The sequence below is a fragment of the Cherax quadricarinatus genome, chromosome 78, assembly GCF_038502225.1.
Source record: "Cherax quadricarinatus isolate ZL_2023a chromosome 78, ASM3850222v1, whole genome shotgun sequence".
Taxonomy (NCBI): domain Eukaryota; kingdom Metazoa; phylum Arthropoda; class Malacostraca; order Decapoda; family Parastacidae; genus Cherax; species Cherax quadricarinatus.
The window spans coordinates 9,117,508-9,136,107 of record NC_091369.1 but is presented as its reverse complement, the minus strand read 5'-3'; the positions used below and the strand labels follow the sequence as shown (position 1 = coordinate 9,136,107).

General features: G+C 39.7%; 2 protein-coding genes across 3 annotated transcripts in view; one reads left to right on the top strand and one right to left on the bottom strand.

The window, feature by feature from the left end:
• Positions 1–18,600, bottom strand: part of Tsp26A (Tetraspanin 26A) — a 257,157-nt gene that overhangs the window by 92,172 nt on the left and 146,385 nt on the right. Inside the window, exons 1-2 of one of the 2 annotated variants that reach the window (XM_070101676.1) lie at positions 4,741–4,839; positions 4,285–4,390 (exon numbers count right to left, since the gene is read on the bottom strand). The exons of the other annotated variant lie outside the window; for it this stretch is intronic. The gene's annotated coding sequence lies outside the window, so the exon portion shown is untranslated. Of the gene's footprint in view, positions 1–4,284; positions 4,391–4,740; positions 4,840–18,600 lie in introns of those variants that run through there. 2 annotated transcript variants of the gene reach the window in all.
• LOC128701660 (cytadherence high molecular weight protein 1-like) overlaps positions 18,416–18,600 on the top strand; it is a 71,486-nt gene continuing 71,301 nt past the window's right edge. The window contains exon 1 of the mRNA XM_070101682.1: positions 18,416–18,521. The gene's annotated coding sequence lies outside the window, so the exon portion shown is untranslated. The remainder of the gene's footprint in view (positions 18,522–18,600) is intronic.

The window sequence follows — 18,600 nt, the reverse complement described above, 5'->3', positions numbered from 1 at the left end:
TTTTTACATCAACATTAATGAAAAAAATATATCTTTAAACGTATAAGAGAAAGTTTTAGAAAGGACTTAATTTTAAATGAGTTCTTGCTAATTGACCAGTTTTACATATTCGGCACGACATATATATATATATATATATATATATATATATATATATATATATATATATATATATATATATATATATATATTGTAAATGCCTATATATGCATAAATCTAAACAAATAAAACTGTCAATAAATAGTTATGACATTTTATATAATAATTTCAACCTTGACGTACATAACATGCCCCAAAGTTAACCTTGTATTTTAAGTCATTATTATTGTTATATTCGTGGGGAAGCGCTAAAACTGTACCGGTCACACAACACCTGAGGAATGGTAGGTAATCAGATTTAATCCGAAGGGAAGGATAGCATTAATTCCTTGGATCAAGATCCCTTCACCAGCAGTAAGACACACTCCTAGTGATCGATCGAGTCGATACTTGCATAAATGACGCGTTTTTCTTATAGTTTGATATTAATGAGTAATACAAACGGTGTAGTTCAAGACTAACTTAAGTGACTGGGAACACAAAGACTAGTTCTATACTGTTTACAAAATCTACCACTGGCTCTACCCCTGGTTTAACTCTCTTTAATAAAAAGCTTGAATTTATAGATTGCTTAGCTCTATTTCAATTATATTACCACGCCCAGGATGATACCCACAACAGCCTAATAACACTTAAGTACCTCATTACTGCTAGGTGAACAAAGGCAGCTGACGGCCACAATGGACGTAAATACATCCTCTCAGAGTGCCTAGTCAACCTTTCCACTTACTGCCAGGGGATCCAATGAACTGATGAAGGAAATTCTACCAGAACACTCTAGGTAATTCAGAAGGGAAGGCCAGCTCTGGCCACACTAGAAGGGAAGGTCAGCTCTGGCCACACTAGAAGGGAAGGTCAGCTCTGGCCACACTAGAAGGGAAGGTCAGCTCTGGCCACACTAGAAGGGAAGGCCAGCTCTGGCCACACTAGAAGGGAAGGTCAGCTCTGGCCACACTAGAAGGGAAGGTCAGCTCTGGCCACACTAGAAGGGAAGGCCAGCTCTGGCCACACTAGAAGGGAAGGCCAGCTCTGGCCACACTAGAAGGGAAGGCCAGCTCTGGCCACACTAGAAGGGAAGGTCAGCTCTGGCCACACTAGAAGGGAAGGTCAGCTCTGGCCACACTAGAAGGGAAGGCCAGCTCTGGCCACACTAGAAGGGAAGGCCAGCTCTGGCCACACTAGAAGGGAAGGTCAGCTCTGGCCACACTAGATGGGAAGGCCAGCTCTGGCCACACTAGAAGGTAAGGCCAGCTCTGGCCACACTAGAAGGGAAGGCCAGCTCTGACCACACTAGAAGGGAAGGCCAGCTCTGGCCACACTAGAAGGGAAGGTCAGCTCTGGCCACACTAGAAGGTAAGACCAGCTCTGGCCACACTAGAAGGTAAGGCCAGCTCTGGCCACACTAGAAGGGAAGGCCAGCTCTGGCCACACTAGAAGGGAAGGTCAGCTCTGGCCACACTAGAAGGGAAGGTCAGCTCTGGCCACACTAGAAGAGAAGATCAGCTCAGGCCACACTAGAAGAGAAGATCAGCTATGGCCACACTAGAAGGTAAGGCCAGTTCTGGCCACACTAGAAGGGAAGGCCAGCTCTGGCCACACTAGAAGGGAAGGCCAGCTCTGGCCACACTAGAAGGGAAGGTCAGCTCTGGCCACGCTAGAAGGGAAAGTCAGCTCTGGCCACACTAGAAGGGAAGGCCAGATCTGGCCACTCTAGAAGGGAAGGCCAGATCTGGCCACACTAGTAGGGAAGGCCAGATCTGGCCACACTAGAAGGGAAGGTCAGCTCTGGCCACACTAGAAGGGAAGGTCAGCTCTGGCCACACTAGAAGGGAAGGCCAGCTCTGGCCACACTAGAAGGTAAGGCCAGCTCTGGCCACACTAGAAGGGAAGGCCAGCTCTGGCCACACTAGAAGGGAAGGCCAGCTCTGGCCACACTAGAAGGGAAGGTCAGCTCTGGCCACACTAGAAGGGAAGGTCAGCTCTGGCCACACTAGAAGGTAAGGCCAGCTCTGGCCACACTAGAAGGTAAGGTCAGCTCTGGCCACACTAGAAGGGAAGGCCAGCTCTGGCCACACTAGAAGGGAAGGTCAGCTCTGGCCACACTAGAAGGGAAGGTCAGCTCTGGCCACACTAGAAGGGAAGGTCAGCTCTGGCCACACTAGAAGAGAAGATCAGCTCAGGCCACACTAGAAGGTAAGGCCAGTTCTGGCCACACTAGAAGGGAAGGCCAGCTCTGGCCACACTAGAAGGGAAGGTCAGCTCTGGCCACGCTAGAAGGGAAAGTCAGCTCTGGCCACACTAGAAGGGAAGGCCAGATCTGGCCACACTAGAAGGGAAGGGCAGCTCTGGCCACACTAGAAGGGAAGGCCAGCTCTGGCCACACTAGAAGCATCAGTCAGTATGATAACTCTCAGCCAAGACAACATGAGCTGCAGCTGGAAATAAGTCACTGTCTGACTTTTTTAGGTTATCCCAGGTTCTCTACACATATGCTGCTATGTATGATAATCTATGTAACTGCACATATGCTGCTATGTATGATAATCTATGTAACTATACATATGCTGCTATGTATGATAATCTATGTAACTACACATATGCTGCTATGTATGATAATCTATGTAACTGCACATATGCTGCTATGTATGATAATCTATGTAACTACACATATGCTGCTATGTATGATAATCTAACTACACATATGCTGCTATGTATGATAATCTATGTAACTACACATATGCTGCTATGTATGATAATCTATGTAACTACACATATGCTGCTATGTATGATAATCTATGTAACTGCACATATGCTGCTATGTATGATAATCTATGTAACTACACATATGCTGCTATGTATGATAATCTAACTACACATATGCTGCTATGTATGATAATCTATGTAACTACACATATGCTGCTATGTATGATAATCTAACTACACATATGCTGCTATGTATGATAATCTATGTAACTACACATATGCTGCTATGTATGATAATCTATGTAACTACACATATGCTGCTATGTATGATAATCTATGTAACTGCACATATGCTGCTATGTATGATAATCTATGTAACTACACATATGCTGCTATGTATGATAATCTAACTACACATATGCTGCTATGTATGATAATCTATGTAACTACACATATGCTGCTATGTATGATAATCTAACTACACATATGCTGCTATGTATGATAATCTATGTAACTGCACATATGCTGCTATGTATGATAATCTATGTAACTACACATATGCTGCTATGTATGATAATCTATGTAACTACACATATGCTGCTATGTATGATAATCTATGTAACTACACATATGCTGCTATGTATGATAATCTATGTAACTACACATATGCTGCTATGTATGATAATCTATGTAACTACACATATGCTGCTATGTATGATAATCTATGTAACTACACATATGCTGCTATGTATGATAATCTATGTAACTGCACATATGCTGCTATGTATGATAATCTATGTAACTACACATATGCTGCTATGTATGATAATCTATGTAACTGCACATATGCTGCTATGTATGATAATCTATGTAACTACACATATGCTGCTATGTATGATAATCTATGTAACTACACATATGCTGCTATGTATGATAATCTATGTAACTACACATATGCTGCTATGTATGATAATCTAACTACACATATGCTGCTATGTATGATAATCTATGTAACTACACATATGCTGCTATGTATGATAATCTATGTAACTACACATATGCTGCTATGTATGATAATCTATGTAACTGTGTTTATGTATACCTGAATAAACTTACTAGATAGCGCCCACATAGAGGAGATAAGTTCACAAATGGTGAGATCCCACCTCTCAGCTGTGAGCTAAGAGAAGTAGGAACTACTAGAGTCAGGGTCTGGCACCTTCCTGTTCCAGGGTCTTAATATGGTGTAGCTGAGGGTACAGCAACCTTGTTCTAGTCCACCTCAACACTGTACACCGTCCACAACTTAATATTTATAATATATAAATGTTTCTGTAAATAAAGATCTCAAGAAATCTGTAACAAAATTTATATATAATATAATTATATATATATAATTATTTATATATATATATATATATATATATATCTATATATATATATATATATATATATATATATATATAATCTGTAAGTACTCACCTATATGTGGTTGCGGGAGTTGAGTGTCAGCTCCTGGCTCCTCTGTATGTGTTTTTCATACACAAGTGTGTACTTGCATATTTTTTCCTTAGATCACTATACAGTTCTATATATTGTTAGAATAAATAATGTAAAAATTAATTTAAAAACATAGAAATATGACGGAGATAACTGTGTAGCAAATTATTTAAAAATTTATTTGAACGGGAAAAAAAAAACACATTTACATTTTACTGCAACTCAGGGAATTATGTTGATAAAATCTTACGAAGACACAGACGGTATTTTACATATAAAAAAAAAACCCTAAAACCTACATTTGTTCTACCGTCAACAAGATTTACGTGAGTAAAATGAAAACCACTAGCGATTCGTGTTATTTAAAAACCTTGGGTAGTTAATTTGGGTTTAGGGGAAGAGGTACACGATACACACGATTTACAAACTATCACTCACAATTAACAAAAAAAACACGGAATTTGGTTATGAAGAACAGGCACATGTTATGTTAGCGGGGTAGAGCAGCAGCAGTAACAATCTCACCCTCCGCTCTCCACACTACAACTGAGCTCCACCAGTGTTCCAGCTCCATGCTGCTTACTGCCATACTGCACAACTGAGCTCCACCAGTGTTCCAGCTCCATGCTGCTTACTGCCATACTACACAACTGAGCTCCACCAGTGTTCCAGCTCCATGCTGCTTACTGCCATACTACACAACTGAGCTCCACCAGTGTTCCAGCTCCATGCTGCTTATTGCCATACTACACAACTGAGCTCCACCAGTGTTCCAGCTCCATGCTGCTTACTGCCATACTACACAATTGAGCTCCACCAGTGTTCCAGCTCCATGTTGCTTACTACCATACTACACAACTGAGCTCCACCAGTGTTCCAGCTCCATGTTGCTTACTACCATACTACACAACTGAGCTCCACCAGTGTTCCAGCTCCATGTTGCTTACTACCACTACACAACTGAGCTCCACCAGTGTTCCAGCTCCATGTTGCTCACTCACCTCCTCTCTAACAAGTATTTCTGTTCCCACCAACTATCCCCGCTATCCACCCACCACTTCCGGTATTGAAATCTATCAATTTATAGAATTCATATATCAGCGTCAGCCAAAACAAGACCCAGGGATTAGCTCTCTATTTTAAACTCTTATATATCAACGTCAGCGAAAATCAGACCATATGCTTATTTACCGCATTTGTTGATCCAGGGAACTGGATCTGTGCTCCAGTTCCCTGAATCGAGCCTAAATACTTTCCAGCCCCCCCCCCACATGCGCTGTATAATCCTACGGGCTTAGCGCTCCCCCATGATTATAATAATAATAATATTGAACGCTAAAATATCAACGTCAGTCTAAAAAAAAAAAATGTGTATTTTCCCTGAAATACATATCTAATATTCTCATTATCAGTAATTGTTAATAAAAATGGCTGTTCTTCTCAGTGTATGTACACCGAAATGTGTATGTGTCTAAGTATATATACATTACCTTCACTTTTTAAATCGTATATTAGAAATTAAAGAATTCTTGACTGCTCAGGTGAAATGCAATTTTAACGACTCACTTGACGGCGATAGGCTTTATACCGGACATCGTTACCTTATAGCTGATTTTAGATAATATTACTAGAACATCGTTCTATAATTACGTACCAGAACCAATTAAATTCAGCATTAACCTTGGTTTTGAATGACAACACTAGTTAATATCAGATCCGACACCCACTACAAACACCAAGGTCACTATTAATAGGTAACCCTGGCATTGATCTCAAACATCAGTGATACCTGTCACTGATTCTGGCTACACGCAGAAATTACACTTCGATTACTCTTGCATTAGCTCTAAACTGCCATGACACACTCGCATTAGCTTTAAACTGTCTTGATTCTCTCTTGCAGTAGCTTTAAACTGTCGTGATACTCTTGCAGTAGCTTTAAACTGCCGTGATAGCCTTACCTCCTTTCTTTCCCACTCGCTGAAAAAACTAGATGTGTTTCAGTCGCTGCACGATGCCTGAAAGGTATCCCTGGATTGCATAACTCCAGTCCCCCGTGCTTCAGTGCAGGCGAAAGGTATAGTGCAGAGAGAGGCCTAAGTTTGTAATGCAGTTAAATATAACGGGTATATAAAATTACATTATGTAGATTTAACACAGGAAAAACATAATAAAGTCAAACATTGATTTCTGATTAGGAGAGACATTCTCTAGTTATTTCATGGAACAAATTTATTTAATAAAATAAAGACGAAGCTTAAAACTTACAACTGACCAGAACCTACCAATTTCAAGTTTCTTAACTAGGTTAGAAAATTAAGAAATTTACACCTACAAAGCCTAAAGCTCCCAAATATTCATCCATTTCCTAACATAGATGAAGCCAATCAATCAATCAATCAATCAATCAATCAAGTTTATTCTCTATTAGCATTACAATGCGGGGTTTACAGATTTTGGTTATTGTGTGGTCTACATGTAATAAAATACTAATTAAACAGGGGGCCACTAGGACACCTAGCATGGCTAGGCATACTCCAGATGCGAGACTTAAGGGAAAATACTGCTATACTATTTCGAAATTAAAACTGGTAAAATGGCACCTAATATACATACTCTGCTGATAATGTCAACATTCTTTAAGTAGGATACACCAGTGTTTAACGTTTGAGGTCCACCTGAAGAGACTGTCTAAGGTAGGGGCATAAAAACCAAAATCGGGGATGGCCCGTGTAAAACTGAGTAGAGGCACCTGTACATGACAATTGTTCCATAAAACTTTCCCTTACTTATAGTCGTTGAAAACTTGAAGCTGGTTAGATAAGGCGTTCAAAAGTTAAAAACAAAAGCCTTTGGAGGGAAGTTAGTGGAAGACAAAACCGCACTTACGGGTAATAACTCGTGACTCCAAGAAACGGATAGTTTATATTTAACAAGTTTGTCAGTTGTGACAAAGTTTTTCAGACTAGTTTTGCTCAACCTGAATCTAGATCATCTGGTACAAGCAAAATCATTAAGTTATTGTAATTTCATGGTTAACGTATTTCTTATTAAGGAGACATTTTACAGCAGATCTACGGAAGTGCAGTGGGAAATCCACTGGCCCAATCCTGGACATTTTTTTTATTGAATACTTTGAAACTGAATTCTTAACATCGATTTTACTTCCTGATCAGATATGACTGAGATATGCAAACGGAAGACTTTTCCGTTTGTCCAAAATAACAATAGTTTCAGACATTAGGCAAATTACATAATTTTTAACTTTCAAACAAATTCGAATACATTAAGGAATAGAATTTAATCTTTTTTACTTTTATGTTCTATTTACTCTGTCTTATGTCATGACCAGCAAGCCACAATATCTGTAGTTTTCTTTTTCAGATAAATTTTACAAGAGGTGTTATCATATATCAGCTCATTTCAAAGCCCAGCACTAAGTATATAACCCTCCCTGGATGCGACCCACCATCTCTACTTAACAATACATTAGTGTCTTCTCAGCTATTACATTAAAGCCTGTTCAGACTTTTTTTTTTTTGGGGGGGGGGGCGGGGAAGGGGTTTCTAGGTAATTTACACTATGATAATTGTACTTATGTTTATTATTATTAGATTAAACCTAGTTTAATCTAATAATAATAGCTCAATACATAGTCAATACCAAATTCACTATATTAGACCATAGTGCAATTACTAGTGAGAGACTGGTGCTATTTTTAATTTGTATTTTTATATTATTAGATTAAACCTAGTTGTACTATAGCTCATTCTAGCTCAAAACATAGACTCCACAAAAGTCATTATATTAGACCTTAGTGCAATTCAAGTGAGAGTCTTGTTCTATTTTTAATTTGTATTTTTATATTACTAGTTTATATCTAGTTGTACTTTAGTTCATTCCAGCACAACACATAGACAACATCAACTTCATTATGTGTAGCAGTGACTATACTCTACATGACCAAAATACTCTAGCTATATACTTGTCCAAACTTCCTACCACCACAGATATCAGTACTAGAACTCAACACACAACTCAGGATATAAATAACCATAATTTAAACCTAGAAGATGATTGATCACGTTGACCCTGATCTAAACCTCCATAATCTGACACCCAATCAAAACCTATTGGAAAGTAACTGCTTTTATTACACAGCATCACAAGCCAGCACTATCCTAAACAATGCTAAAAGTTTATCAGTACTTAACTACAACATCAGGTCCTTAAGCAAACACTATGATGACCTCCTGGCACTCCTTGAATCACTAAAGACACCCTTCTCCTGCATTATTCTTACTGAGACCTGGCTTAAGCAGGACACAATAGATATCTACCCTCTACCAGGATACACAGCAATTCACAACTGCAGACCAAACCAAGTTGGGGGTGGTATTGCAATCTATTACTCTAACTAATTATCTTGTATTAGCACCACTTGCTTTAGTGATGAATATGAGGAATACATTTTTGCTAATTTTACTGTAAAAAACCTTAAGACACCTATAACAATCGGTGCCATTTACCGGATACCTCACACAAACATCCCAAATTTCAGTGAGAAATTAAAGTCACTAATAACAAACAGACAAATGAATAAGCACCACCTTCTCTTAGCTGGAGACTTCAACATCAACTTTGGCATACTAGATGATCAGCCTGTAACTGATTTTATCAACAATATGAACAACACACTTCTCATACCAACAATAACTAAACCAACCAGGCTCACTGAGACAAGTGCAACCATAATAGACCACATATGGACCAATATACTAGCCCCCCTTAAATCAGGGATAATCACAGATAGCACAACAGACCACTACCCTACCTTCCTCCTGACAAACATTAGTAAACCACCACTTGAATACAACAAAGTCTCATTTAGACTCCATGATGAGGCGTCAATAAGGAAGTTCACAGCTGACCTAGAGACTGTTGACTGGCCTACAGAATTCTCCAAGGCCAATGGTATTGATGACTGGACAGACATTTTTCTTAACAAATTACTTAGACTATACAACAAACATTTTCCTATAAAAACGAAACAGATCACAAACAAACGGCTTGGTTGCCCATGGCTAACCAGCACCATTCTGAAATCCATTGACAAGAAACACCAATATGAAAAGCAATATAAACAGGGCTTAATACACAAAGTTATTCTTAAACACTATTCATCAGTTCTCACCAAAGTAATAAAAAAAGCCAAACAACTATACTACTCCAGTAGATTCACAGACACTAGAGGAGATATAAAAAAGACCTGGAAAACACTCTCTCAGATTCTAGGGACCCACAAACTGAAAAAACCAAGAATATTGTTCTAACAAAACCTAATGAAACACCACTAAGACTGTGCTATAACTTAAATTGCCAGGTACACCATCTAAAGGGGACAAAAAGATACAAAACATCCAGGCCATGGGAAAACCTGGGTAACCACAGCCACTCAAGAGGGAGAGGTTTTTTAGTGCCAGGAAGGAAAAAAAAAACTGGCAGGAAATGGCAGAAATTGTACACCAAATCCAGTCATTCCTGGAGTGGAGCCACAGTCGATGGCCTCCACTCCAAACCAACAGATACAGATACTAATGCCGGAAAAAAAATCCCCCCCCCAGTACCAACAATACCACCAGTCCGATGACATTCTTCTTTGCAAATATACAGGGTCTAAAGCCAGCAACAAACAACAAAATACCTTTCATCCGTGGACTGCTTGCAGAGGCAAAGGCAATGTTCGCGGCTTTCACTGAGACCCACATAAAGGATCACTTAGACAACGAAATATGGATCCCAGGTTACAGCCTATACAGATGTGACAGAGTGAACAGGCAAAAGGGGGGGGGGGGTTGGCCTGTACATTGCAGAGTCACTTGTTTGCACAGAACTGCTTAATGCCTCAAATGATGTAGTGGAAGTTTTAGTAGTAAAGGTCGAGAACCAAAACCTAGTCATTGTGGTAGTCTACAAGCCTCCGGATGCAACATCCCAGCAATTCCAGGAACAGCTGTTAAAAATTGACCACTGTCTGGAAAATCTTCCAGCTCCTGCACCCAACATCGTGCTCCTGGGGGATTTCAACTTAAGGCACCTAAAATGGAGGAATATAGCAAATAATATTGTTGCAGTAATAACACCAGGAGGCAGCTCTGATGAAAACTCACACTCACACGAGCTTTTAAATCTGCACAAAATTCAATTTAAACCAGCAAATAAGAGAGCCTACTAGAATGGAGAATACACTAGACCTCATCTTCACTAACAATGATGATCTGATAAGAAATGTCACCATATCAAAAACAATATACTCAGATCACAACATAATTGAGGTTCAGACATGTATGCGCAGAGCCCCAGACCGACAAAATGAGATTAGTCACGAGGGAGCATTCACCAAATTCAACTTCAATAACAAAAACATAAAGTGGGACCAAGTAAACCAAGTCCTAACCGATATAAACTGGGAAGATATACTAAGCAACACAGACCCCAACTTATGCCTAGAACAGATTAACTTGGTGGCACTCGATGTATGCACAAGACTTATTCCTCTAAGAAAAAGGAGGAGTAGATGTAAAATAGAAAGAGACAGGCGCTCTCTTTACAGGCGACGGAAAAGAATAACAGAGCGGCTAAAAGAGGTCAATCTATCTGAAATGCGTAGGGAGACACTGGTCAGAGAAATAGCAAACATCGAACTTAAGCTAAAGGAATCTTATAGGAGTCAGGAAACGCGGGAAGAACTAAAAGCCATAAATGAAATCGAAAGAAACCCAAAGTATTTCTTCTCCTATGCTAAATCAAAGTCGAGAACAACGTCCAGTATTGGGCCCTTACTTAAAAAAGATGGGTCCTACACAGATGACAGCAAGGAAATGAGTGAGCTACTCAAGTCCCAATATGACTCAGTTTTTAGCAAGCCACTAACCAGACTGAGAGTCGAAGATCAAAATTAATTTTTTATGAGAGAGCCACAGAATTTGGTTAACATAAGCCTATCTGATGTTATCCTGACGCCAAATGACTTCGAACAGGCGATAAATGACATGCCCATGCACTCTGCCCCAGGGCCAGACTCATGGAACTCCGTGTTCATCAAGAACTGCAAGAAGCCCCTATCACGAGCCTTTACCATCCTATGGAGAGGGAGCATGGACATGGGGGTCGTCCCACAGTTACTAAAAACAAGAGACATAGCCCCACTCCACAAAGGGGGCAGTAAAGCAACAGCAAAGAACTATAGACCGATAGCACTAACATCCCATATCATAAAAATCTTTGAAAGAGTCCTAAGAAGCAAGATCACCACCCATCTAGAAACCCATCAGTTACACAACCCAGGGCAACATGGGTTTAGAACAGGTCGCTCCTGTCTGTCTCAACTATTGGATCACTACGACAAGGTCCTAGATGCACTAGAAGACAAAAAGAATGCAGATGTAATATATACAGCCTTTGCAAAAGCCTTCGACAAGTGTGACCATGGCGTAATAGCGCACAAAATGCGTGCTAAAGGAATAACAGGAAAAGTCGGTCGATGGATCTATAATTTCCTCACTAACAGAACACAGAGAGTAGTAGTCAACAGAGAAAAGTCCGAGGCAGGCACGGTGAAAAGCTCTGTTCCACAAGGCACGGTACTCGCTCCCATCTTGTTCCTCATCCTTATATCCGACATAGACAAGGATGTCAGCCACAGCACCGTGTCTTCCTTTGCAGATGACACCCGAATCTGCATGACAGTGTCTTCCATTGCAGACACTGCAAGGCTCCAGGCGGACATCAACCAAATCTTTCAGTGGGCTGCAGAAAACAATATGAAGTTCAACGATGAGAAATTTCAATTACTCAGATATGGTAAACACGAGGAAATTAAATCTTCATCAGAGTACAAAACAAATTCTGGCCACAAAATAGAGCGAAACACCAACGTCAAAGACCTGGGAGTGATCATGTCGGAGGATCTCACCTTCAAGGACCATAACATTGTATCGATCGCATCTGCTAGAAAAATGACAGGATGGATAATGAGAACCTTCAAAACGAGGGATGCCAAGCCCATGATGACACTCTTCAGGTCACTTGTTCTATCTAGGCTGGAATATTGCTGCACACTAACAGCACCTTTCAAGGCAGGTGAAATTGCTGACCTAGAAAATGTACAGAGAACCTTCACGGCGCGCATAACGGAGATAAAACACCTCAATTACTGGGAGCGCTTGAGGTTCCTGAACTTGTATTCCCTGGAACGCAGGCGGGAGAGATACATGATTATATACACCTGGAAAATCCTAGAGGGACTAGTACCGAACTTGCACACGAAAATCACCCACTACGAAAGCAAAAGACTTGGCAGACGATGCACCATCCCCCCAATGAAAAGCAGGGGTGTCACTAGCACGTTAAGAGACCATACAATAAGTGTCAGGGGCCCGAGACTGTTCAACTGCCTCCCAGCACACATAAGGGGGATTACCAACAGACCCCTGGCAGTCTTCAAGCTGGCACTGGACAAGCACCTAAAGTCAGTTCCGGATCAGCCGGGCTGTGGCTCGTATGTTGGTTTGCGTGCAGCCAGCAGCAACAGCCTGGCTGATCAGGCTCTGATCCACCAGGAGGCCTGGTCTCAGACCGGGCCGCGGGGGCGTTGACCCCCGGAACTCTCTCCAGGTAAACTCCAGGTAAACTCCAGTCACTTAGCCATAATACCAACTTACCTCATAATTTGTAATATTTTAAAATTAAGAATTAAACTAAGTCTGCCCGAAATGCCTAGCCATGGTAGGTGTTCTAGTGGTACACTCTGTAATCATTATTTTACTACATGTAAACAACACAATAACCAAATTCTGTAAACTCAGCATTGTATCCTTATAGAGAATAAACTTTGAATTGAATTGAATTGAATGTGTACGTGTGCCTAAATAAACTTACTTCCGTATTAGCCACATCTCTTCCACTAAATATTACGTACACTGTGTAATTACTCATGGTAATGTATGGTATGTAGCAATGCTTTTTTTTTTATGTACCATCATTCCCAGTGTAGTTCGACATTTTTCACCACGTAATGATATAAACGAGTTTCGCCTAGTGTATCAATAAAAGTTCGCTGGGAGTCACCTCCAGTATGGCTGACCAGTGTGAATCAAAAACATGCCACAATACCGTGACTGGAACAATACACAAATAACCCGAACATGGTAGAAAAAAAGCTTATGGCGGTTTCGGTCCGACTTGGACCATCAAACTTTAATTAGGTGACTGCAAATCCTCAATAAGACCGGAGTTATATACCTAACAGTAAATAGGTACCTAAGAGTCAGTGGGCTGCTGTGGGTTATATCCTGGAAGAAGATTTTATATCGATTATTAACTCCTAAGGAATAACAAGGAAAACGAAGCAATTTGGTTTATTCCCACGGGTCCTTAGGTCTCTCTTTCCAGGATGATAGCATAGGCTATCCTGGGTTAATAACCCTCAGGGATAAATGAAGTCTTCTACACATAACGTGATGTGTCTCTGGATTATATGTAATCGTTATTAGGTCAGTAAGACTAAACATCGTTGGGTCTGACCAGTAACTAGACAGGTGATCACTTGAGGACAGCCTTACCTCCTGCTCCCGTAGCTCGATCGCTAGGGCACTCAGCTCACACACTGAGGTCCGGGGTTCGAATCTCTCCCGGTACGTCTGAAAAACATTAGGGACGTGTTTCCATAAGGCATCTGCTGTCCCTTTCACCCATCAGTTCATAATGGGTACTTGGGTGTTGGTTAAGATAAGATAAGATTTCGTTCGGATTTTTAACCCCGGAGGGTTAGCCACCCAGGATAACCCAAGAAAGTCAGTGCGTCATCGAGGACTGTCTAACTTATTTCCATTGGGGTCCTTAATCTTGTCCCCCAGGATGCGACCCACACCAGTCGACTAACACCCAGGTACCTATTTGCTGCTAGGTGAACAGGACAATAGGTGTAAGGAAACGTGTCGAAATGTTTCCACCCGCCGGGAATCGAACCCGGGCCCTCCGTGTGTGAAGCGGGAGCTTTAGCCACCAGGCCACCGGGCCACCCTGGTGGACTGGTGTGGGTCGCATCCTGGGACAAAACTGACCTAATTTGCCCGAAATGCTCAGCATAACAAGGGGCTTTCTATATAGTAGTATGTCATTGATGTCAGCTAGGCCTGTATACCTTGTACATGTACTTGTAGTAAATTAAGGTATTATTATTTGAAGTCTGCGTCTTTTAGAATAGTTTATCATCAGTCAACACAAATACGTTTTCTATAATTTATAATTTAAATAAATGAAAACGATGTTTGTAGAAAATTCTGATGATTCAAACTTACACCTATTGTCCCGATTCATCTAGTAGTACCTGGGTGTTATACCGCTGTTAAAGGTTGCATCCTGGGTAAAAGGGGTCAAGGAGCCCAGTGGAAATAAACCATCCTGACTGTCTTTTGTCATCCTGAATTACTGACTCTTCGGGGTTAATAATCAAAATAAACTTTTTGTCTTAAGGACGCAAGTGTCCACTCGACCTAGAATCAACCCCGGGTCCTTGGATGCTATCATTAAGCCACAGATTGGTAACTCTGGAGGTCAATGACCCATAATGACAAAAAAAAAGCCAGTGTGGATTATTCGTTTGGATTCGTTTTAGGTCTTCCTTAGAATTCAAAGTTTATTCTCTATAAGGATTACAATGTGATGAATGGTTTGAAAAACCGACAAGTTGAAGATTGAGACACTTATGCAGCATATGGGAATCTTTATTCAGGAAACGTTTCGCCACACAGTGGCTTCATCAGTCCAATACAAAGAGGAAGGCGTAAGGAGAGGAGGAGTATGAGGTAATCAGTCCCTCAGCCTGGAGTCGATGTGTTCAGTCCATCAATCTTGTAGAATGTACATTCTACAAGATTGATGGACTGAACACATCGACTCCAGGCTGAGGGACTGATTACCTCATACTCCTCCTCTCCTTACGCCTTCCTCTTTGTATTTTACTGATGAAGCCACTGTGTGGCGAAACGTTTCCTGAATAAAGATTCCCATATGCTGCATAAGTGTCTCAATCTTCAAGGATTACAATGTTGAATTTACAGAATTTGGTTATTGTGTGGTTTATATGTAGTTAAATAATGATTACAGAGTGTACCACTAGAACGCCTAGCATGGCTAGGCATTTCGGGCAGACTTAGTTTAATTCTTTATTTTAAAATATTACAAATTATGAGGTAAGTTGGTATTATGGCTAAGTGACTAAATACTAGTTTGTGAGTTTAGCAATGTGAATGCTTTTGTTTTGGCACAGTACATAGTTTCAGTATTGGAGTATCATAGGATTCATTATTTTAAGATTGAGATTAATATTTTTGTTTATGGTCAAATGGGTGAGTGAGTGACAACAGTCAGGTAAGGATAGCAGGTGTTAGATCTGCCCAATCATTTCGTGGGTTATTTTGATTATTCAAAAAGGATTAAATTCCATTGCTATCAATAAGTTGTTTACAGTCATACCAATTAGATTAAGAGCCTTGAATCAAGAGCCCTTCTTTAAATCAAGAGTCCTCTCTTGAATCAAGTCCTTTCTTGAATCAAGAGTCCTTTCTTGAATCAAGAGTCCTTTCTTGAATCAAGAGTCCTTCCTTAAATCAAGTCCTTCCTTGAATCAAGAGTCTTTCCTTGAGTCAAGTCTTTCCTTGAATCAAGTCTTTCCTTGAATCAAGTCTTTCCTTGAATCAAGAGATCTTCCTTTAATCAAGACCCCCTTCCTTGAACCAAGGGCACCTTGAATCAAGATCCCTTCCTTGAACCAAGGGCACCTTCCTTGAGAGGTTATTCAGGCTGAGAAAACTTCGTCGTAATAATGGTAAAAACAAATCATTGTCTGACAAGAGATGAACAAACTATTGTAGGAAAAACACCTACAGATAAATGGTAAAAATACAACATGGTACAATAGCCCTGAGATGAGCACCATAGAGGGACTCCTACTCGCACTCTGCTGTAATTATTATACCTGTCTTACTGACAGCTCCTTCCTTCCCTTCTGGCACGGCGCTGATTTAATGTCTTTTTTTTTTTAAGAAAAAGATTAAATATTCTTTATTTCAGCATGATACAATGTTTTGTACAATGGTGAATGATATTTAGGCATGCATACAGAAAGCCACTTAGTATGCAGAGCATTTTTTGCAATTTTTTGCAAACTTAAGACTATCTTAAAATTAATAAGGTAATAATTAATTGATTGGTTATATGTATAGTCTCTTAGGTGGTTGTAAAAATAAAATTGGGATTTATAATGAATACAAGAGAATCGAATATCCTATTAGTACATGCTATATGGTTTTTATCGAGTTTAATTGTTTTAAGAATTATAAGTTGAATTATGATTAATGATTATGATTTTAAGTCAAGCTAATTAGTTTTTTTTAGTTTAATATCGTTATTTATGCACCAAATACCCATTCTGTGGGGGGTAGCCAAAAGATTACAGAGGTACATAATGGGTCCAGGGACTGGACCCCAAAGTTTTGATAGCTGAACAAGTTACAAAGATAATGAACTTTTATATGTCTGTATCTGGTCATAATCATTTGGCACGGATATTGAACATTACATGATTACAGGTATGATGAGTGTTGATATTTCGAGTGGTGTGAATCATATCATCAGTAACGCTAATCACATAATTGTATTGCTTTAACAAAGATTTAGCACAGCATTGATGTGAATATATGGTGGTAATGAGGATACCTCTCTGTACGGTATCTAGTACTATATTATTATATTCAAAAGAAGCGCTAAGCCTACAAGGGTCATACAGTGTAGATCTAATACCATAGATAGGTACATAGGTATGACTCGATCCCTGCAACCACAATTAGGAGAGTCCAGTTAGGTGAAGTACCTGGGTGTTTGACTACTGTTGTAAATGGCATCCTTGGCTTCCACCTCTGCAAGTGACCTGCGAGGTCTCCGGACCTCACTGTTTGTGACTTCTTTGGGTGTACGTGAAGAGCACAGTTTACGTACCACCACTACCTGCAACCCTGGACGAGCTGAAAATTTCGATCACTGAAGCAGTTCGCGTGATAATACAAGATATGCTGCAGAGCGTCTGGACCGACCTGGGCTATCACATCGATGTTTGCCGAACAACCAGAGGGGCGCATATTGTCTTTAATGCTACACTATACCACATGAAGCTGATATCCTACATCTGAAGCTACTGTGAAAGATTATTACAACAAAGTTGCATGTTATACCTGTTTGAAATCAGGGAGTGTTTCTGTGGGCACTCAACAAGAACTCATTTAAAATTAAGTCCTTTCTAGAATTTTCTCTTATACGTTTAAAGATATATATTTTTCCATTTATGTAAATGTAAAAATTAGTAATTTTGTACCAGAAGAACTTTATTATAACAAGCGCAATTTAATTTAGCCTAATCCAACAAAATATATTTTAAATAAGTTTACAATAATTTAATAATAAACAAATAATGAAATATTTTTTTTCGTTAGGTTCAGAATGATTTTTGCGAAATTATTCCATACACAAATTTTCGTTGTTCTTATTAGGCAAACAGAGCGTTCCTATTTAAGTAAAAATCGCAAGTTTTACTTTTTCTGCACGACACACACACACATTTATACATAATATATGGTATAAACCTTGGTAATAAATACCGACAAGTTGGTTTAGAAAGACACGTAAGCAAACACTATAACATATTTATTAGAAAACGTTTCGGTCCTGGGACCTTGATCACTTCTAACATGTTAGAAGTGATCAAGGTCCCAGGACCGAAACGTTTTCTAATAAATATGTTATAGTGTTTGCTTACGTGTCTTTCTAAACCATACATAATATATACTATATAAAGATAATTTGTAAAATTGAAAGAGGAATATTTATATGAAATACAGGGACATATTCAAATTTTAAATACAGAAATTAAACCATTTCCACAACAAAATAATAATTTTCGAATTTTAAATGTCTCATTAGCAGAACTAAATATTCAGTTTATTTTTGTTATTATGTATTCAAGTGACTGTAGAACTTTACTATAAGTTACAAAGTGGCGGAAAAAGCAGCGTCAGTTTGAGTGAAGACGTCGTGAAGGTTGGCTGTGCTGCACCACGCTGCTACAACTTTCCAGCACTTTCAATAGCTTTAAGACTTCGCAGGTGCGTATATTCACGATATATGCCGCGACTGATGATATAGACACAATATAAAGAGACGCTGACGGGGGAGTAATAAGAC